This window comes from Bos javanicus, chromosome 10 (genome assembly GCF_032452875.1).
Source record: "Bos javanicus breed banteng chromosome 10, ARS-OSU_banteng_1.0, whole genome shotgun sequence".
Classification (NCBI taxonomy): Eukaryota; Metazoa; Chordata; class Mammalia; order Artiodactyla; family Bovidae; genus Bos; species Bos javanicus.
In genome coordinates, this window is record NC_083877.1 from 53,341,305 (window position 1) to 53,365,180 (window position 23,876).

At 39.2% G+C, this 23,876-nt stretch overlaps 1 protein-coding gene across 2 annotated transcripts in view; it reads left to right on the forward strand.

The window, feature by feature from the left end:
- The first annotated feature begins 1,105 nt into the window (after window positions 1–1,105).
- Window positions 1,106–23,876, forward strand: part of MNS1 (meiosis specific nuclear structural 1) — a 173,673-nt gene continuing 150,902 nt past the window's right edge. The window contains exons 1-3 of one of the 2 annotated variants that reach the window (XM_061431196.1): window positions 1,106–3,064; window positions 21,104–21,240; window positions 22,309–22,704. The gene's annotated coding sequence lies outside the window, so the exon portion shown is untranslated. The remainder of the gene's footprint in view (window positions 3,065–21,103; window positions 21,241–22,308; window positions 22,705–23,876) is intronic. The other variant, XM_061431197.1, reaches the window with a different exon arrangement.

The window sequence follows — 23,876 nt, forward strand, 5'->3', positions numbered from 1 at the left end:
AGAGATCCCTAGTCGGGATCTCTTCAAGAAAATCAGAGATACCAAAGGAACTTCATGAAAATCAGAGAATTGCCATATGATCCTGCAATTCTACATCTGGATCTATACCCAAAATATTTAAAGGCAGGATCTTGAAGAGATAGATGTATTCCCAAGTTCATAACAGCATTATTTACAATACCCAAACGGTGGAAGCAACCCAAGTGTCCACTGATATACACATTCAGTGGAATATTACTCTAAAAAAGAATGAAGCTCTGGCACATGCTACATCATGGATGAACCTTGAGGACATTATGGTAAGAGGAATAAAGTGATTACAAAAAGACAAACATTATATGATTCCACTTATATAAGATACTTAGAATGGGGCTTCCCTGGCAGCTCACGGTAAAGAATATGCCTCCAATGCAAGAGACTTGGGTTGGGTCCCTGGGATGGCATGGGTCCCTAGTGGAGGGCATGGCAACCCACTTCAGTATTCTTGCCTGAAGAATCCTATGGACAGAGGAGCCTGGAGGACTACAGTCCCTGGGGTCACAAGGAGCTGGACATGACTGAAGTGACTGAACACAAACACAAGGTACTTAGAGTAGTCAAAATAAACAAACTGAAAGTAGAATGGCTGTTGCCAGAGAGTAGAGGGAAGGGATAATGAGGAGTTATCATTTACTGGGTATAGAGTTTCAATTTTGCAAGATGAAAAGTATTTTGGAGATTGATTACTCAATAGAGTGAACATATATAACACTACTGGACTACATATGCTTAAAGATGGTAAATTTTGTAATGTATGTGTGCATGCATGATAAGTTGCTTCAGTAGTATCTGACTCTTTGAGACTGCATGGACTGTAGCCCACCAGACTCCTCTGTCCATGGGATTCTCTGGGCAAGAATACTGGAATGTGTTGTCATGCCTTCCTCCAGGGGATCTTCTTGACCCGGAGATCGAACCCTCATCTCTTTACATCTCCTGCACTGGCAGGCAGGTTCTTTACCACTAACGTCACCTGGGAAGCCCTCTTAATGTATGTCTTGTTTTAGTCACTCAGTCGTGTCCAACTCTTTGTGACCCCACAGGTTGTAGCCTGCCAGGCTTCTCTGTCCATGGAATTCTCCATGCAAGAATACTGGAGTGGACTGCCATTCCCTTCTCCAGAGGATCTTCCTGACCTGGGGGTTGAATCCTGGTTTCCTGCATTGCAGGGAGATTCTTTACCGGTTGAACTACAGGGAAGTCCTGTAATGTATACATTACCATAATTTTTAAAAACTCTATACAATAGGTGACTTTTGAGAGGTAGGATGGGGTTTTGGTGAGGAAGAGCCATACCCATTTGTCGTCATTTTACCCATTTTCTACAATGTTAATGGAATTTTGGGAGTTCAGCAAAATTGTAAATTTAAAGTGTTGTATAGATATTTGTTTTTTGACTTTTTAGAAGGAGATAATATTCAAATACCAATGTGGGAAGGATAGGGTGAAATCAGGAAAACCTGATGGCAATAGAAAGCTATGGGGAACAGTTATAACAGTCAAATTTAATCAAACTCATGGGGTTGGACTCCAGCCTCTAAGAATATTTGCAAATTAGCTTCAATAATTTATCAAGGAAATCTTTCTCACTTTTCCAGTGTCTCTAAGATTGAGAAATACAGCAATAACTCAATTCAAACAACTGACATCTTGGTATGCTCACATTATTGTGATTCTCAAGAGCTTTCAGTTTACCTGGACTCACTGTACCTCTCAGTTTATTTTGTATCCAGTATTGGAACTGGACATGGATTATTTTCTTTCTCCCGTTTTAGGTCAACCTCAGCCTCATACTATTACATAGCATTATCCAACTTACAGATTTAGACAAGTGAAGTCCAAAGTACATTCTACCTGGGGAAGAGGAAAAGTGGTAGAAAACTGGAAGAGAGATGGAGGGAATGAGCATCCATTGAGTTTATCTCTAAAGCGGTACTGTTGATTTTAAAAAGGTTATATCATTTAATATTTGTGAAAACCCTATGAGGTATATATTGCCATTTTCTGTTGTATAAATTAATAAAAAGAGACTTGGAGAGCTTCAATAACATTCCCAAAGTTAACTCGAACAGAATAAGAAAATTGAATTTAGAATTCAGGTGGTCTAAGTCTGTTCAGAGGTTGTTTTCTGACCTTCCAGGGGTGGTTAGCCCTGAGCTTAGCTTAATTTTAACCAGAATATTGTCAGAAATTGACTTTTGATTAAGATAAGAATGTATCACTAGATTTACTAATTTCTTCATGCATATTTTCCCAGTTGCTATGACAAAGATGCTTTACCAAGTGGAGAACTGATCCACACTTTGCCAACAGGAAACAGGATTCACACTCTACAGTTGCTTCTAGTGCCTAACTATACTATGAGAGGATAAACAGATTCAAATTCTGTATTTTGAAATTTAGAGCTGTAGGATAAAACATCACAAATTCAGTGCTGATTATGTTTAGATGTTAAGTCTATTCTTGCTGCCAAATGACAAAACAAAATAGTGATGATCATTGAATTTGCACCAAGGCACTCTTTGTGCTTACTTATTCATGAATGCTACACTGATTTTTTTCCCCAACTCATAAAAGGTTTATAAGAATACAAGAGGGAACATACTGAAAAGTTTTTAAATATTTAGTAATCGAATGGCAAGTTTTCAAATTATGCAAGAAAATTAAAGCCGTCTTTCTTGTTCAATGCAACAAACCTGCATTAGAATTTTGAAGTAGTTCGTTGCTTAAAGAGATCAAACTCCTGTGTTTAGAATTTGCTTCTTTTATGTGGGGATTTGGAAAAGAGTCAATATGTTTCTAAATCTACATAAGGCAAGTGTTTGTTAGAATATCACTTCCTCCAATTTCTCTATCCCAAGCTGACCTATTTAACTGACCACTCTCTAAACTTGTGTTTTCACTTATTGTGAGAAGCACTTGACCATTGAGATGACTGTTAGCTACTAATACTTGAAGAAAGAAAGACACTTCAAACTTCATTCTTTGCAGTATCCAGAGCAGTGCTTCTCAACATTGGTTACAGGTAGGAACCAAATTGTAAGTTAATTATATGTGTCATCTTGACTGGGCTGTGATCCCCAGATATTTGGATAAACATATTTCTTGGTGTGTCTGTGAGGATGTTTCTAGACAAGATTAACATTTTATGGATAGATTGAGTAAAGTGGGTTGTCCTCCCCAATATGGGTGATCCTCATCCAATCCACCAAAGGCCTGAATAAAACAAAAGGTAGAGATGGAAATCTTTCTCAGCTACCTATTCTGAATCAGCTAATGTTCCCTGAGCAAATGTAAATCTCTGAATTCTTATCCTCTATTCTCAATCTATATCCAGTATTTCTTCAATATCTTGTATATTTTTAGATGCTTTTAAGAATCTAATTTTTTTATTGTAGCACTTTTAAAGTTGTCTTCAATAGGAAGATTGATTAATCTTCTAGTTCCCCAGAAGGGGAACTTCTGTTGACACTTAAATTAGGAATTGGGGTTTTAATGTTTTTACAGTGGCTTGGCTAACTTTAGGATACAGCCTTGAATTCAAAAGGAACTGGAACTAAGCACTCTGAAAAAATGTAGGATAACACAAAGGGGACCATAGTTTATATTTCTATGAAAAGGAAACTAGAAAAACTTCATTCATGAAATTTTGGGAGGATGCAAAGTAGCTAGTCACCTGCCTAGTTTTATGACTTGGATATGCTTCAAATTTTAAGAAATTGAGATCTTAACACCATTCCCACCAGTGGTCTCATTGAGGGGTAGTATAGAGGATTGAATTTATAATATCCCATAGGTGGCTCAGTGGTTAAAGAATCCACTTGCCAATGCAGGAGACACATGAGACATGGTTTTGATTACTGGGTTGGGAAGATCCCCTGGAGAAGGAAGTGGCAACCCACACCATTATTCTTGCCTGGGAAATCCCATGGACAGAGGAGCCTGGTGGGTGACTGTCCATATTCCTGCTCCTCTGTGCTCAGTCCTCTCTGATTCTTCACGACCCCATGGACTGTAGCCCACCAGGCTCCTCTGTTCATGGGATTTTTCCAGCAAGAATACTGGAATGCGTTGCCATTTCCTTTTCCAGGGGATTGTCCCCACCCAGGCATCAAACTCGTGTCTCTGGTGTTTCCTGCATTGCAGGTGAACTCTTTAATGCTGAGACACACAGGGGAAGCCAAGGCTACAGTCCATGGGGGTCACCAAAGAGTAGGACATGGCTTAGGGACTAAATAACAACAATATAGTGTAAGACCTTAATTTAAAATTATCCATAACTATTACAATTTGGGACACCCAGCAGGGAAGAAAAGAAACTGTAAAATTGCTTCATGGAAACCTTTTCATGTTACCAGACACAATAAACTAGAGAATTAACAGGCTAAGAACTTGAGGTAACAGAGCAATTTTATAAAGTCTACAGATTTGTTTTAATGATCAAAAAGAGGAAAGGAGTAGTAAAAATCACATTGATGTACAAACCACTGTGAAAAAGAGGCAAATATTTAAAAGAACCAAGTATATCTTTATTAATGGATATAGTCATTACAGTCATAGGAATTTAAAACACAGAAATTGTTTAGTGAAAAGAGAACTAGTGACCTAAAAATAAATCTCTGGATATTATGAAAACACAGATTAAAAATATAGAATGCACAAAAAAGACAGGTTATAAGACATGAAACGTATAATTAGCAGGTCAAACATATCTCAAAACAGCTCCACAAGGAAAGAAAACAGATGCATCAATGTTTGAGGAGAAAACGTCTGCAAATTTTCTAGAATTGAAGTAAAAACACACACACACCAAAAGAAAAGACATGAGTCTTCAAACTGAAGGTACACCAAGTTCCCTTTTCTGTAATTCAAATGAAATGCAGAAGTAGAGAATACAAAAGACAGATGGAAAAATTTAGAATATACCAAAAATGAAACCACAGAGAGAAACTGCAAGATGAGGGAGCAGAAGGACATGCACTCATATTCTCCTATGAGAACTCCAAAATAGCAACTAATCGCTGAACAACCATTGACAGGAGAATGTTCAGTTCAGTTCAGTTCAGTCGCTCAGTCGTGTCTGACTCCGAGACCCCATGGACTACAACACGTCAGGCCTCCCTGTCCATCACCTACTCACAGAGTTTACTCAAACTCATGTCTATTGAGTTGGTGATGCCATCCAACCATCTCATCCTCTGTCATCTCCTTCTCCTCCCACCTTCAATCTTTCCCAGAATCAGGGTCTTTTCAAATGAGTCAGCTTTTTGCATCAGGTGGCCAAAGTAACGGAGTTTCAGCTTCAACATCAGTCCTTCCAATGAATATTCAGGACTGATTTCCTTTAGGATAGACTGGTTGGATTTCCTTGCAGTCCAAGGGACTCTCAAGAGTCTTCTCCAACACTACAGTTCAAAAGCATCAATTCTTCAGCACTCAGCTTTCTTTATAGTCCAACTCTCACATCCATACATGACTACTGGAAAAACAATAGCCTTGACCAGATGGACTTTTGTTGGCAAAATAATGTCTCTGCTTTTTAATATGCTATCTAAGTTGGTCATAACTTTGCTTCCAAGGAGTAAGTGTCTCAATTTCATGGCTGCAGTCACCATCTGCAGTGATTTTGGAGCCCCCCCAAATAAGATCTGCCACTGTTTCCACTGTTTCCCCATCTATTTGCCATGAAGTGATGGGACCGGATGCCATGATCTTGCTTTTCTGAATGCTGAGCTTTAAGCCAACTTTTTCACTCTCCTCTCTCACTTTCATCAAGAGGCTCTTTAGTTCTTCATAAGGGTGTTCTTTAGTTCTTCTGCCATAAGGGTGGTGTCATCTGCATATCTGAGGTTATTGATATTTCTCCTGACAAACTTGATTCCAGCTTTTGCTTCCTCCAGCCTAGCGTTTCTCATGATGTACTCTGCATATAAGTTAAATAAGCAGGGTGACAATGTATAGCCTTGACGTACTCCTTTTCCTATTTGGAACCAGTCTGTTGTTCCATGCCCAGTTCTAACTGTTGCTTCCTGACCTGCATATTGGTTTCTCAAGAGGCAGATCACGTGGTCTGGTATTCCCATCTCTTTCAGAATTTTCCACAGTTTATTGTGATCCACACAGTCAAAGACTTTGGCATAGTCAATAAAGCAGAAGTAGATGTTTTTCTGAAACTCTCTTGCTTTTTTGATGATCCAACAGATATTGGCAATTTGATCTCTGGTTCCTCTGCCTTTTCTAAATTCAGCTTAAACATCTGGAAGTTCATGGTTCACATACTGTTGAAGCCTGGCTTGGAGAATTTTGAGCATTACTTTGCTAGTGTGTGAGATGAGTGCAATTGTGTGGTAGTTTGAACATTCTTTGGCATAGCCTTTCTTTAGGATTGGAATGAAAAGTGACCTTTTCCAGTCCTGTGGCCACTGCTGAGTTTTCTAAATTTGCTGGCATATTGAGTGCAACACATTCAGCATCATCTTTCAGGATTTGAAATAGTTCAACTGGAATTCCATCACCTCCACTAGCTTTGTTCGTAGTGATACTTTCTAAGGCCCACTTGACTTCACATTCCAGGATGTCTGACTCTAGGTGAGTGATCACACCATCCTAATCATCTGAGTCATGAAGATCCCTTTTGTACAGTTCCTCTGTTTATTCTTGCCACCTCTTCTTAATATCTTCTGCTTCTGTTAGGTTCATGAATCAAGGTAAACTGCTGCTGCTAAGTCGCTTCAGTCATGTCCGACTCTGTGTGACCACATAGATGGCAGCCCACCAGTCTCCCCCATCCCTGGTATTCTCCAGGCAAGAACACTGGAGTGGGTTTCCATTTCCTTCTCCAATGCATGAAAGAGAAAACTGAAAGTGAAGTCGCTCAGTTGTGTCCAACTCTCAGCAACCCCATGGACTGCAGCCCACCAGACTCCTCCATCCATGGGATTTTCGAGGCAAAAGTACTGCAGTGGGTTGCCATTTCCTTCTCCCAAGATAAACTGGACATGATCAAATAGGAGATGGCAAGAGTAAACATTGACATTTTAGAAATCAGTAAACTAAAATGGACTGGAATGGGAGAATTTAATTCAAATGAGCATCATATCCACTACTGTGGACAAAAATGCCGTAGAAGAAGTGGAGTCAATGAAAGTCAATTAAAGAGTCTGAAATGCAGTTTTGGGTGCAGTCTCAAGAATGACAGAATGATCTTGGTTTGTTTCCAAGGCAAACCATTCAATATCACAGCAATCCAACTCTATGCCCCAACCACTAATGCTGAAGAAGTTGAAGTTGAATGGTTCTATGAAGACCTACAAGACTTAGAACTAACACCAAAGGAAAGATGTCCTTTTCATTATAGAGGACTGGAATGAAAAAGTAGGAAGTCAAGAGATACCTGGAGTAACAGGCAAGTTTGACCTTGGAGTACAAAATGAAGCAGGGCAAAGGCTAACCGAGTTTTGTCATGAAAACGCACTGGTCATAACAAACACCATCTTCTAACAACACAAGAAACAAGTCTACAAATGGGCATCACCAGATGGTCAATACCAAAATCAGATTGATTATATTCTTTTCAGTCAAAGATGGAGAAGCTCTATACAGTCAGCAAAAACAAAACTGGGAGCAGACTGTGGCTCAGATCATGAACTCATTGCCAAATTCAGACATAAATTGAAGAAAGTAGAGAAAACCACTGGATTATTCAGGTATGACCTAAATCAAATCCCTTACGATTATACAGTGGAAGTGACAAGTAAATTCGAGGGATTAAATCTGATAGAGTGCCAGAAGAACTATGGATGGAGATTTGTAACATTGTACAGGAGGTGGTGATCAAAACCATCCCCAAGAAAAAGAAATGAGAAAAGGCAAAATGGTTGCTTAACAAGGCCTTACAAATAGCTGAGAAAAGAAGAGAAGCAAAGGTGAAGGAGAAAAGGAAAGACATACCCATCTGAATGCTGAGTTCGAAAGAATAGCAAGGAGAGCTAAGAAAGCCTTCCTAAGTGATCAATGCAAAGTAGAGGAAAACAATAGAATGGGAAACACTAGAGAGCTCTTCAAGAAAATTAGAGATACCAGGGGTACATTTCATGCAAAGATGGGCACAATAAAGGACACAAACAGTATAGACCTAATAGAAGCAGAAGATATTAAGAAGAGGTAGCAAGAATACATTATATAATTATTATTATGTATTATAATATATCCTAAAGAAGGAAATGACAACCCACTCCAGTACTCTTGCCTGGAAAATTCCATGGACTGAGGAGCCTGGTAGGCTACGGTCCATGGGTTTGCCAAGGGTCGGACATGACTGAGCGACTTCACAGAGAGAGCAAGAATACACAGATGAACTAAACAAAAAAATATCTTAATGACCCAGATAGCCATGATGGTGTGTTCACTCACCTAGAGCTGGACATCCTGGAGTTCAAAGTCAAGTGGACCTTAGGAAGCATCACTACAAACAAAGTTAGTGGAGGTGATGGAATTCCAGCTGATCAATCTCAAGTCCTAAAAGATGATGCTGTTAAAGTGCTGCCTTCAATATGCCAGCAAATTTGGAAAACTCAGCAGTGGCCACAGGACTGGAAAAGGTCAGTTTTCATTCCAATCCCAAAGAAGGGCAAAAGAATGCTCAGACTACAGCACAATTGCACTCATCTCACTTGCTAGCAAAGTAATGCTAAAAATTCTCCAAGCCAGGCTTCAGCAGTACATTAACTGAGATCTTCCAGATGTACAAGCTGGATTTGGAAAAGGCAGAGGAACCAGAGATCAAATTGCCAATATCCGTTGGATCATAGAAAAGGCAAGAAAATGCCATTAGAAAAGCATCTACTACTGCTTCATTGATTCCACTAAAGCCTTTGACTGTGTAGATCACAAAAAATGTGGAAAATTCTTCAAGAGATGGGAATACCAGACCACCTTGCCTGCCTCTTGAGAAATCTGTATGCAGATCAAGAAACAACAGTTAGAAGCAGACTTGGAACAACTGACTGGTTCCAAATTGGGAAAGGAGTACTTAGGCTGTATATTGTCACCTTGCTTATTTAACTTACATGCAGAGTATATCATGTGAAATGCTGGACTGGATGAAGCAAAAGCTGAAATCAAGATTGTAGGGAGAAATATCAGTGACCTCAGATATGCAGATGACATCATCCTTATGACAGAAAACGAAGAGGAACTAAAGAGCCTCTTGATGAAAATGAAGGAGTAGAGTGAAAGAGCTGGCTTAAAACTCAACATTCAAAAAACTAAGATCATGGCATCTGGTCCCATCACTTCATGGCAAATAGATGAGGAAACAGTGACAGACTTATTTTCTTGGGCTCCAAAATCACTGTAGATGGTGACTGCAGCCATGAAATTAAAAGATACTTGGTCCTTGGAAGAAAAGCTATGACCAGCCTAGACAGCATATTAAAAAGCAGAGATATTACTTTGCTGACAAGGGTCTGAATAGTCAAAACTATGGTTTTCCAGTAGTTATGTATGGATGTGAGATTTGGACCATAAAGAAGGCTGACTGCTGAAGAACTGATACTTTTGAACTATAGTGTTAGAAAAGACTTTTGAGAGTTGCTTGGACAGCAAGGAGATCAAGCCAGTGAATCCTAAAGGAAATCAGTCCTGAATATTCATTGTAAAGACTGATGCTGAAGCTGAAGCTCCAATACTTTGGCCACCTTAGGTGGAAAACTGACTCACTGGAAAAGACCTCTGATGCTGGGAAAGATTGAAGGCGGCAGGAGAAGAGTACAACGGAGGATGAGATGGTTTGATGGCATCACCGACTCAATGGACATGAGTTTGACCAAGCTTTGGGAGTTGGTGATGGACAGGGAAGCCTGGCATGTTGTAGTCCATGGGGTCACAAAGAATTAGACACGACTGAGTGATTGAACTGAACTGAAATGAACAAGAAAAGACAGTGTATTTATAGTGGAAAAAAATTCAACTGACTGACTGAAGACTTGTTATATTGATGGTCATAAGATGATAGAATAATAATTTCAACATATTGAGAAAAAGTAACTGTCAGTCTATAACTCTTACCCAGATGAATTATCTTCAAGAATAAAGAAAAAAGAAAATCCCTTTCAAACAACCGAAGAATAAGTTTACTGCACTCAGATCCTTGAAGAAAATTTTATAAAAGTAAATACTTTAGGAAACTAAAACCAGAGTAAAGTGTGGGCTTGTAAGAATAATATGAGCAAAACAATATATAAATTAATAGTTGACTATATACAAAAGAAAAGGAAGCATCCCTATTATGGAGCTTGGAAAACAATACAGTGAAACTTGAGAAACAACCCAAATTAACATGGATAGTAAGGCTTGTAATCAGAGTCCTTACATTCTAAGGAGGAAGAAACATTGACTAATTTTAGATTTTCAGTCAAGTACAATCAGAATCCCTTAAATCCCTAGAGGGGAAATGTGAGTAAAGAAATTTCAGTCAATCAAAAATAAATAAATAAAAGAAAATAGGCAAAGTCAGAGAGGGAACAAATAAAAAGCCCAGAAACAAGAAAATATAATACAATATGGTAGGAATTAAACCAAATATGTGAGTGATCATGATAAATGAAAATGGATTAAACTGGTCTTTTGAAATACAAAGATTATTAAATAGGATTTCAAAATACAATCTAGCTATATGTTTTATACAAAGAACTCAACTACAATATTATGACACAGAAAATGAAGAGGACTTGAGGAAATTGTTGTGATAATGACCCCATTAGTAAGCAGGCTGGGGAGGTCATGGAAAACTCCTAATCTGCTGGATTTGTAGACAAATGGTGATTTTTGTTTACTGACCTTGTGACTAAAAAAGATTTGTTCTCCAGCCTTCCAATTTTAACATATTCATTTAGAACAGAAGCATTATCAACTCTTCAATATTTGAAGAAATGACTATGGACAAAGGGTGTCTTTTGGGTTTTCACACGCCAGTCTGGAAATGGTACCAAGGTTCATTTACTACTTGTACCCTTCTGTAGTCTAATTCAAAATGTGCAAGCTCATTCTACTCAAAATGTACAAACTCATTCTACCTCAGTCCTAATGAACTAGATCTGCAGTGCAATCAGAAAATAATTACCAATCATTCCTTGGAGGATGCCATAAAACTACAAAAAGATTTTGTTATGTTAGAGGTTTTAAATAGGGTAGCTAAATATAATACTGTTAAGTTCATTTCACTGATGCTAAAAGATTAAATTTTCTTAGTATCCTATGTAATTATGTTTTTTACTTGGAGTTATTTTCACCTAATATAAATATGACACAGGTATTAAATAGTCTCTCTGAAATAGTGATACTTAGCATTTGGTTTATTACAGTACTAAGGTGAGCAATTACTTATCTTTCTCAGGATGAGATACAGATAGAAGATAGATGCACATTTGTTTCTCAGGACAAGATTCAAATATTATCAACTTAAAAATATTATTACATATGACTACAAAGATTAAGGGAATAAAATACTACCTATCAGTTCAGTTCACTTCAGTCACTCAGTCGTGTCCGACTCTTTGCGACCCCATGAATTGCAGCATGCCAGGCCTCCCTGTCCATCACCAACTCCTGAAGTTCACTGAGACTCATGTCCATCGAGTCAGTGATGCCATCCAGCCATCTCATCCTCTGTCGTCCCCTTCTCCTCCTGCCCCCAATCCCTCCCAGCATCAGAGTCTTTTCCAATGAGTCAACTCTTCACATGAGGTAGTCAAAGTATTGGAGTTTCAGCTTTAGCATCATTCCTTCCAAAGAAATCCCAGGGCGGATCTCCTTCAGAATGGACTGGTTGGATCTCCTTGCAGTTCAAGGGACTCTCAAGAGTCTTCTCCAACACCACAGTTCAAAAGCATCAATTCTTCAGTGCTCAGCTTTCTTCACAGTCCAACTCTCACATCCATACATGACCACAGGAAAAACCATAGCCTTGACTAGATGGACCTTTGTTGGCAAAATAATGTCTCTGCTTTTCAATATGCTACCTAGGATGGTTATAACTTTTCTTCCAAGGAGTAAGTGCCTTTTAATTTCATGCCTGCAATCATCATCTGCAGTGATTTTGGAGCCCGCCCGCCAAAAAGTCTGACACTGTTTCCACTGTTTCCCCATCTATTTCCCATGAAGTGATGGGACCAGATGCTATGATCTTAGTTTTCTGAATGTTGAGCTTTAAGCCAACCTTTTCACTCTCCACTTTCACTTTCATCAAGAGGCTTTTTAGTTCCTCTTCACTTTCTGCCATAAGGGTGGTGTCATCTGCATGTCTGAGGTTATTGATATTTCTCCCAGCAATCTTGATTCCAGCTTGTGCTTCTTCCAGCCCAGCGTTTCTCATGATGTACTCTGCATATAAGTTAAATAAGCAGGGTAACAATATACAGCCTTGACATACTCCTTTTCCTATAGGGAAGCCATATTTAGTGCCTAATAAGAATCTGGTCTTATGTTTATAAGCAGCCATAACAATCCTCATAACAATCCCATGAGCTTGCTGTAGTTATCCCAATGAAGCTAATGAAATTAACTTAAAGGGAGATTAAATAAATTCTCCAGGCTCACACGTTAATAAGGGACAGAGCCAAGATTTGGCCCCCAAGGCCTAGACCTCTGATCTCCCCAACATAGACAATGTTGTTTCTCAGAGGTCATATCATTTAGGATTTATAATACTTGGCAGTGGCCCTCTCTCCCATGGCAGGTACAGGAAGATAGGAGAAACTTTTAAAAGGCTTATTAATAAGAAAAAGTCACTGTCATAAAATAAATTTTGAACATAGCTTTAGAGTCAAGGGAAGCATCTTGTATATCTTCACTTGCTGTAGGGAAATTGATCCAAAGAAAATGAAGGCATAGGTGCACATAATCTTTTTTTTTTTTTAAACTTTACAATATTGTATTAGTTTTGCCAAATATCGAAATGAATCCACCACAGGTATACCCGCATTCCCCATCCTGAACCCTCCACCCTTCTCCCTCCCCTCCCCTCCCTCTGGGTCGTCCCAGTGCACCAGCCCCAAGCATCCAGTACCGTGCATCGAACCTGGACTGCACATAATCTTAATAATAGATTTTAAATGATCCTTAGGCCACCAAATACTACTGAAGTGCTTCTAAATTCTAAAATGCTGGTGAAGTTATTTTAAATTTTTCAATCAATTTACAATACATCATTTATATTTATATTCTTAATGTGCTGTGTTTATAATTTACGATATGTTGTGATTCCCTGTGTTAGCAATATGTTTACAAAAAATGTCTTTGGTACTTGGAACATGGTGGGGGTTTAGTCGCTAAGTTGTGTCTGACTCTTGTGACCCCATGGACTATAGCCTGCCAGGCTCTTCTGTTAATGGGATTCTCCAGGCAAGAATACTGAAGTGGGTTGCCATTTCCTTCTCCAGGGGATCTTCCTGACCCAGGAATCAAACCCAGGTCCCTGAATTGCAGGCAGATTCTTTACTGACTGAGCTATAAGCAAAGCTCACTTGGAACATAAGTTTTCTGTTTTAAAATACAAAGAAAAGTTATAGATATATATATATTGCAGGCAAATAAAGCCTTAATCACAAAGCTGTTTCTAAGTGAAAATACTTATGTTAAAATTCCTAGTATCTCATTGTACAGCAATGGCCCAATTTCTCCTTTTCAGCTGCTCCCTGATACCTTTCTGATATCTTAACAACAAAAAAGTTGTAGATTTAAAAATAGTGACCTTTACTTTATAATAAGTAGCATTCCTGTTCTTAGACTACTGAAAACACTTAATGAATATAGTATGTAAGTATAGTTAAGTAAATGACAAAAACTCAATGACTTCTCATTACTTTATAACAAGTTTGATTAGTTTTTTTCCCTCGCAGTTAAAAGAGAAGTCTTAGCAGACTTCTCCAAATATATTTTTAAATATGCTTTTTCCTGTTTCCATCATTTTACTTGGGATTTTCAGAACAGTTTTGCTCTCAGGATCTCATGACCTTTAAAAATGAGACCCTTCACTCCCTGTGTCCTATGTCAAAAAGTCTTCTGTGTATGAATTCTACCTCTATAAATAATTGAGAGTCCTGGTGGCTTTGTTACTCTGCTTGTTAGTATTCAGCTCTCACTAACTTCTCTCTGCCAAAATGGGTTAATAACAAATTGGCTATTATACACTTAAGTGAGTTCTGCATATGAAAAGGATTTTAAAATGTTACAGGAGATATAAATTCAAAAAGTATACAATTATACTGAAAAGCAAGAATATTGCTAAAATACCACTATACCCACTGAATAAACAGGAAAGACATGTCTGAGCTTCACAGGCTTTGCTGCCACTAGCAGCCATGAAGTCAGGAGAAGGGTTGGTACTTCAGTAATAATATCCTTGGGGGCATCCCATATACAGGTCACAAATAATTAGACCTGAGTTACAAAGCCACTTGGCCTAACCTACATAATATCAGGGCATGTGACATTTAATAACAGTGTAATTATGCAGCCTTTTAACCTTTTTGAATGCAGCTTCAATTTGAGATAAGAAAAATGACAAATTTCCATATTTTTCTTCTGTGAAATTTGCATAAAGCTGAAGAGTTGTATCTGTCATGAATTAATATTGATAGTGAGAGAATAAAATGTTTCATTAGGAACAAGACTGGCTCTAATTCTACTGATTCATTTACTTCTTTTGTACATCTATGTCACACCTTATTTTACCTTTGTAATTTTTCACTTCATTTTAAACTACGCAGCAAATTTTCTTAGTGAATCTGAGGTCAGTTAGTTTCTTCATCTGCAAAATGGAAGGATAGTAAAACAGATTGTTTTTTGTTAAATTGTTATTAGAGTATAGTTAACTTATAATGTATTACTTTCAGGTGTACAGCAAAGTGAATCAGTTTTCACTGATTCAGGGAAGCCCCAAGTGGCTCAGTCGGTAAAGAATCTGCCGGCAATGCAGTTTCCATCCCTGGGTCAGGAAGATCCCCTAGAGAAGGGCATGGCAACCCACTCCAGTGTCCGTGCCTGGGGAAGCCTATGGACAGAGGACCCTGGTGGCCTATACTATGGAGTTGCAAGAGTCAGACACAACTTAGCGATTAAAGTGAAGAAAGTTTTAGTTGTTCAGCCGTGTCTGACTCTTTGCAACCTCACGCACTGTAGCCCACCAAGGCTCCTCAGTCCATGGAATTGTCCAGGCAAGAATACTGGAGTGGGTTGCCATGCCCTTCTCCAGAAGTGACTAAACTACTACCATATACATATTCCAGGCAGATTCGTTACCATCTGAGCCACCAGGGAGGGAATTCTCCAAAATATATTTATTTTGTTGTTGTTGTTTAGTCACTAAGTTGTGTCCAGCTCTTTGAGACCCCATGAACTGCAGCATGCCAGGCTTCTCTGTCCATCACTATCTCCGTGAGTTTGGTCAAACTCATGTCCACTGAGACAGTGATGCCATCCAACCATATCATCCTCTGCTGCCCACTTATCCTCTTGCCCTCAATCTTTCCCAGCATCAGGGTCTTTTCCAATGAGTTGGGTCTTCACATCAGGTGGCCAAAGTACTGGAGCTTCAGCTTCAACATCTGTACTTCCAATGAATATTCAGGGTTGATTTCCTCTAGGATTGGTTGATCTCTTTGCTGTCCAGGGGACTCTCAAGAGTCTTCTCCAAAACCACAGTTGGAAAATGTCAATTCTTTGGCACTCAGCCTTCTGTATGGTCCAACTCTCACATCCGTACATGACTACTGGAAAAAAAAATAACTATCACTATATATACCTTTATCAGCAAAGCGATTTCACTTTATATATCCATTCTTTTTCAGATTCTTTTCCATATAGATTATTAGAGAATATTAAGTACAGTTCCCTGTGCTATATAGTAGGTCCTTTTCAGTTATCTATTTTATCCATAGTAGTGTATATATGTCAATCCCAATCTCCTAATTTATCACTTCTCTCCACATTCCCCTTTGGTAACCATAAGTTTGATTTTAAGATCTGTTTCTAATTTGTAAATTGCCGGGAGCCAGCATGAGGAGCTCCGCCTGTGGCAAAGGTCATGAGGAAGGAGGCTCGACATATGCAAAGGTGGGATCGAGCCTCAGGAGTCCCCCTGGAAATTCTCGAGCGTCTACCCCCATAACCAGAGCCTGCCTACTTTACTACTTTGTGCTCTCACCTACACCTCTGACTTTACGGGGGGCTGTCCCCCACCACCTCTTTCAGAGAAGGAGTTAACTTACAGCTCCAGTTAATAATAATTCCTGGGCTTGACAGGAGTGTTTCAATCTACAAACTCCTCTGAAGGTTCTCTAGCCTGCCTGACAGGCTTGTCTGGCCACATGTGATTGTTCACAGCCTCCCAACCGTGAGAGGCACAAGATGCTTTAAACCTTCTAAAAACAGGTTCTTTAGAGAAGTTAGAAAACTATTAGTATAGTATAGTGGGCTGATTAGAAATTATATTGGTGAAGGGTTTTTCATTTGTTGAGCCAATGTTTACTGCTAAGTCTCCACATCCCCTGCCCTTATACACATTAATGAATATATAGAAGAAATAAGTATTAACCTTTGGTATTAATCATGTTGGACCTTAGGCTAAGCAAATTCTTTTCTTAATTAAAACCCACTGCACCCTCACCCTATAGGAATGTAACTTTATCTGGTACCTTTGGAAGGTGGCGTCTGTTTTAAGAATAATCACCCCTGGAGAAATAAGTGTTCTGGTTGACTGACTGCTGTCACAAGGAGAGGGTCATAAATTGTCAGCAGGCCTCCTGGCCAGAAGGTGATGTAACACCTCTAAGATCTCTGTATACATTTGTATGAAGCACCTGACTTTAATAAAAGTCAGGACTGCTGACCCCGCGTGACTTTTGTATAACATCTCAGTGTATAAAAACAGACCCTGGAAAAATAAAAAATGGGATCAGTTCCTCGAAAGACTGGTCTCCCCATGTTGTTCTTTGTCTCACCTTCTGGCTGAACCCCCATCTGGAATGTGGAGGCTCATCAAGCCTACTAATCATGCCTGGGCTTCTAAGATCTGACCGGGGAGGCCTTAGTGTCTCCTCTCCTTCGGGAAAATGGGAGGACACCTGCGGCCTATGTAGGTGACGTAAATTCCTTGCCTTGGAATTTTACTAGCTTTCCATGCAAACCAAGTTTTTCAGCCTCTTTTCTCCACTGAATTTTCCTACTGAGCTATCCTCATTCTATTACTCTTTATATCTCTAATTAATATTTAATTAAAGCTATCCTATCCTGATCACCAAAGCCGTCTCTCCTTTGAATTTCCTTGGATCCACCGGGGCTTGACTCCAGCAGTAAATAAGTTCATTTGTATCATTTTTTATTAGATTCCACATGTAAGTAATATATGATATTTGTCTTTCTCTGTGTTATTGACTTCACTTAGTATGATAATCTCAAGCTCCATGCATGTTCCTCCAAATGGCATTATTCCATTCTTTTTCATGGCTTAGTTATAGTCCATTGTATATAGGTGCCATAGCTTCTTTATCCATTCTTCTGTCAATGGACATATATGTTGCTTCCATGTCTTGGCTATTGTATACAGTGCTGCAATGAACATTGGGGTGCATGCATCTTTTCACATTATGGTTTTCTCCAGATATATGTCCAGGAATGGGATTTCTGGATCATATTTTAGTTCTATATTTAGTTTTTAAAGGAAACTCCATATTGTTTTCCATAATGGTTGTACCAGTTTACATTCCCATCAACAGTATAGGAGGATTTCGTTTTCTCCATACCCTCTCCAGCATTTATTGTTGGTAGAATTTTTTGTGTTTCCAGTATGCTGCTGTGTTTGTAGACTTTTTGATGATGGCCAGTCTAACCAGTGTGAGATGATACCTCATTGTAATTTTGATTTGCATTTCTGTGATAATTAGTGATGTTGAACATCTTTTCATGTGCTTTTTGGCTATCTGTATGTCTTCTTTGGAGAAATGTCTATTTAGATCTGCTCATTTTCGGATTAGGTGGTTTGTTTTTCTGATTTTGAGCTCGATTTGCTGTTTGTATATTTTGGTGACTAATCCCTTTTCAGTCTCTTCATTTGCAAATATTTTCTCCCATTCTGTGTTGGGTTGTCTTTTCAATTTGTTTATGGTTTCTTTTGCTGTAGAAAAGCTTTTAAGTTTAATTGGCTCCCAGTTGTTTATTTTTGCTTTTATTTTTATTACCCTAGGATGTGGATCAAAAAAGATATTGCTGTGATTTATGTCAGAGAATGTTCTGCCTATGTTTTCCTGTGAGAGTTGAATAGTATACATTCTTACAGTTAGGTCTTTAATCCATTTTGAGTTTATTTTTGTGTGTGGTGTTAGGGAGTATGCTAATTTTTTCTTTTACATGTGGCTGTCCAGTTTTCCTAGCATCACTTATTGAAGAGGCTGTCTTTTCTCCATTGTCATAGATTAGTTGACCATAGGTGCATGGGAAAATAGATTATTTGTAATCGATTCCTTTTAATGTTGAAACTCAACATACCAAAAAGATAGAACTAGAGCTGTTATGGCTGCCACTGCGATAGGGAGGAATTTTCTCCCAAAGAGAACACTGAATCATCTCCTTACCCTCCACCTTGGTGGCTGCTGCTGCTGCTGGAGAATCCAGTAAAAACAAAACAGAATGTTTATTAGAAATAAGTGAGGCCACATGATACAATATTAATAAGCAATCCAGTGATGAAATTAAGAAAACATTTCCATTCACAGTAGTATACACAAGAATAAAATACTTACAAATAATGTTAATAAAAGGACAAGACCTATCCACTGAGAACTGTAGTCATTATTGAGAGAAACTAAAGGCCTAAATAAATGGAGATATACACTAAGTTAATAAATTGGAAGAGTTAATACTGTTCAGGTGGCCGTATTTCCCAAATCAGCCAATAGAGTAAATAAAATTCCTATCAAAATCTCAGTAGGTTGAGAAATAGATCCTAGAATTTTTTATGAAAATGAAAAACACCTAGAATAGCACTTGTCCTTAATAAAATCAAAACTATCAACAACCATATTGAAAAGAACAAAACTGGAGGACTTATCCTATTTGATCTCAAAACCTACTACAAAGTTTAAGTAATTATTATGTGTTGGCGTAAAGATAAACATACAAATCAATGTGAAGAACAGTGATTTCAGAAACAAATGCACATATTATGTTCAGTCAAGGCCTTCCCTGGTGGCTCAGAGGTAAAGAACTTGCCTGCAATGCAGGAAACCCAGGTTCGATCCCTGGGTGGGGAAGATCCCCTGGAGTAGGAAATGGCCACCCACTCCAGTATTCTTGCAAGGAGAATCCCATCGACAGAGAAGCCTGGTGGGCTACAGTTCATGAGGTTGGAAAGAGTCAGAAACGATTTAGCAACTAAACCACCACCACCAAGTATATTCATAAGTTAAGACTTAAAATAGTTAAACTAATATAATTTGCTACTACATTAGTCACTGATGAATATGAGCCAGTTTGGGGATAAATGCTATGAAAACAAACACTATGAATAGCAAGAGTGGAACCTTTTGTTCAGTGCTTTGTAATATCAGAATTTACATTTTATAAACCTGCATTGATATTGTACCTTTAACAAATTAAAAGCATTTTTTAGGTCAATTAACCTTAATCTAGTTTGATTATTAATGAGATTATGTTAGTCAAGCAACTACTATGTGTACATTATCATATTACTTGAAGAACCCTCTTGTAATCATTGTGACAAGAAGTGAGCTTGCAATAAAGATAGTTGAACATAAGGCAGGACATTTTCAGCTTTTTAAAGATATTTAAAAACAAATTTGTATGGAGATTTTGTAGCATAGATATAGATGTGTCAATATATACAAAAGATAAAACAGTTGGCAGTGGTTAGGTATGGTTTATGGGATTATATGGTATCATTTTCTCTTTTTGTTTATTTGCACTTTTTGAATTTTTGACAATAAAAAATTTTAAACAGGAGAAAAACTAACATGTTAAGTTTAAATATTGTTTTTCTCCCAAACTGACTATTAATTGAAAGGCAGCTAGTTGAAGGAGGAAGTAATAGTTGTAATAGAACATGAATACATACTCTGAACTGGTTTTACTTTTGTAAAGGAAGATGAGAAACAACTTCCAGAGTCAAGAGCGCTCTTTAGCTGTAAACATGCCTTTGACTATAGTCAACTCTATTACCCCTGTGAAGGATGGTGATTTTCCACAAGAGCCTAAGATTAAAATGGGGAATGGAAGTGACTGTGATGAACTAAGATGTATTTTTAGGATACCTGACAGTCCAGAGAAGAGCTGACAAAATAACCCAGTGGAGATGTAGGAATACCCTGTAAAGTACAGCCTTAAAATCTGAGGCAGGAGTGTTTGCTTAGGCAGAGCTGACAGGAAAGGCACTTGGAATAGGCTCCTAGGGAACGCTCCAGATCAGAGAAGTGCAGTCTGGACTCAGAACCTGGAGTCTTTTCCTGTGAGGAGAACCCAGGGAAGACTGGCTGAGCTGGGAGCAAAGGCAGCTTCCAGCATGGCTGGTGCAGAAGCCAAGACCCTGCTCTGAGATTTGGAGGGTTAGAAGGAAAGGAATGTGGGTGAAATAGGGAGATTAGTAATCCCATAGGTTGAGCCGAGAAGAGCACTCTCTGGACAGAAAAAAAAAAAAAAAGGCACCATCACTAGGGAAAAGCCAAAAAAAAAAGTTCCCAGTTTTACATCAAAGCACTGTGAAATTGCCTCATTGTAAGTTTAAATTGCCTGTCTCAACTGTGTAACTATATGGAGAACATACCTCCATCTGTTCCCCTGGAACAGGAAGTTGTATCTGTAGACTGACACACAGTGCACCCTGATGGGAAAAGAAGCCCTGGTGGAGACCAGAGGGTCAGAAAAGGAAGCATACTAACATCAATGGAGAAAATGCTGCTTCACAAAATTTGGCTACAAGTGTTAAGCATGCAAGCTTGTCTTTAAATTTTCACAAGGACCTTGTGGAGTCAATCTTATTGTCCCTGTTTTACAGACATGAAGAGAAAGGAGTTTGATCATTTGTGGCCTGTTTGACCAGTCAGCTTCACTCTGCTCTGAGCCCAGGCCCGTATTTCTCATTTCACCACACCCATAAGTGCTTTCTGACTTGGAAATGGAGATTAAATTTAGGTGAGTCAAGACAGATAATTCAACTGGTAAGAATCATCTGTTTGGCATCATTATTATTGGATGGTGTGATAGTTTCAGCATATTGCCTAATTTCCCAAAGATTCCCAAGAAGCACTTTGCTACAAGCTATTATGTATTGATATAAAGTTAAGTTATAAGGATATATTGTACAACAAAGCCAATACTTTATGATAAGTATAAATGGAGTATGCTGCTGCTAAGTCACTTCAGTCGTGTCTGACTCTGTGTGACCCCATAGACGGCAGCCCACCAGGCTCCCCCGTCCCTGGGATTCTCCAGGAAAGAACACTGGAGTGGGTTGCCATTTCCTTCTCCAATGCATGAAAGTGAAAAGTGAAAGTGAAGTCGCTCAGTCGTGTCCGACTCTTAGCGACCCCATGGACTGCAGCCCACCAGGCTCTTCCGTCCATGGGATTTTCCAGGCAAGAGTACTGGAGTGGAGTATAGCCTCTAAAAATTGTGAATCACTGTATTGTACACCTGTAACTTATATAATATTTTACATCAAGTATACTTCAATAAAAAAATCTCAAAAAGAGATACCCCTCTCAAGACCCCCCAAAAACAGAAACATTCCATTCTTCCAATGAAAAATATTTGAGGTATTTTTAAAATGCAGCATCATTTTATTGTGGTGCTAATGGAATTAGATACACTCAGCTATATAAACAGGGCACACCATGTCCAACTGGCCTGAGAGGGTGAGGATAACAAATATTATTCAAAGCAATTTAGAGATGTGCAAAGATAACTCCCAGAGAGGAAGTCATTAGCAGGTTTATACCATGTCTAGATTTTTCTTTTCTATTTTTGTTTTATAGCATAGCTGTTGATAATCAAGAAAGATTACTTGTTTCCAGGGTGAAGGAAAAAAAGCAGCCAATTACACTGAATCAGAAGTATCATTTGGTGGGGAATAATAACTGATATGCATAATGAGTGACTTAATTGAAGTTCCAACAAAGAATTTTAATGAGGACATTTTTACTCATTCATTCGCTCATCATTTGTTCATTCATTATTCTTTTTTTTTCCTTCCAATGCCAGGCCCTGAGAAGTGTCAGAGAAAAGATAATGAGTCAGGCACATTCCTTCCCTCAGAGAACTTGCAGTCTAGTGAGGGCAATTGATATGCAGTGCTACTACCTCGAGGTGATGGGCTTTGCAAGGACAGGATAAGCAAAGGGCTGTACAAGCCAGAAGAAAAGAGGCCTCTAATGCACCTACAATCGTGTGACTGTTAAAGCGACCCAGGGGCCAGAGACCAGTCCTGATCCCTACCATGGCTGCCAATGTAGCAGCTGCAGAGCTGCAGTTACACTGTGATAGCAACAGCCAGAGAACAAGGTGAAGCCAGGACTGGCAACCTCAGTGTTGTGGTTAACAGGTGTTAAAGCAAGTACAAAGAAAATGTAACAGCAAGCCACAACTGGGTTTTGAAAGGTAAGCACTCTATTAAATGCATAAAGAAATAACACAAGCAGGCAATGATGGTATTTCACAGAAGTTTAAATCCATCTTCAATTACCAGGATCCCAAAACTTTCCCTACGGTTTTTCTAAGCCTTGACACTTATTTTGGCTACAGCTCTGATTTCGGAAGGATGGAAGTGTTCAGAGTTAAATGTTTGGAAGTAAAAGATGAATCTTTGAAAGAAAAAGGCTGGAATTGTGATTAGAGCATCATTTGGAACTTTCTTACCTGCTAATTCCACACACTGTTTTCTTCATTTTTTAAAAATTGCAGTGCTCCATTCATCCACTAAATACACGAGTGTGTGCTAAGTCGTTTCAGTCATGTCCAACTATTTGCAACGCTATGGACTGTAACCCACCAGGCACCTCTGCCAATGGGATTCTTCAGGCAATAATACTGGAATGGGTTGCTGTGCTGTCCTCTAGGGGATCTTCCTGATCCAGGGATGGAACCCTTGTCTCTTATGTCTCCTGCATTGGCAGGCAGATTCTTTACCACTAATGCCACCTGGGAAGCCCCATCAAGTGCCTGCTGCTGCTAAGTCGCTTCAGTCGTGTCCGACTCTGTTCGACCCCATAGATGGCAGCCCAGCAGGCTCCCTCGTCCCTGGGATTCTCCAGGCAAGAACACTGGAGTGGGTTGCCATGTCCTTCTCCAATGCATGAAAGTGAAAAGTGAAAGTGAAGTCACTCAGTCGTGTCCGACTCTTAGCGACCCCATGGACTGCAGCCTACCAGGCTCCTCTGTCCGTGGGATTTTCCAGGCAAGAATACTGGAGTGGGGTGCCATTGCCTTCTCCCATCAAGTGCCTCAGATCAGATCAGATCAGTCACTCAGTCGTGTCCGACTTTTTGCAACCCCATGAATCGCAGCACGCCAGGCCTCCCTGTCCATCAACAACTCCCAGAGTTCACTGAGACTCACGTCCATCGAGTCAGTGATGCCATCCAGCCATCTCATCCTTTGTCGTCCCCTTCTCCTCCCGCCCCCAATCCCTCCCAGCATCAGAGTCTTTTCCAATGAGTCAACTCTTCACATGAGGTGGCCAAAGTACTGGAGTTTCAGCTTTAGCATCATTCCTTCCTTTAAAATGGACTGGTTGGATCTCCTTGCAGTCCAAGGGACTCTCAAGAGTCTTC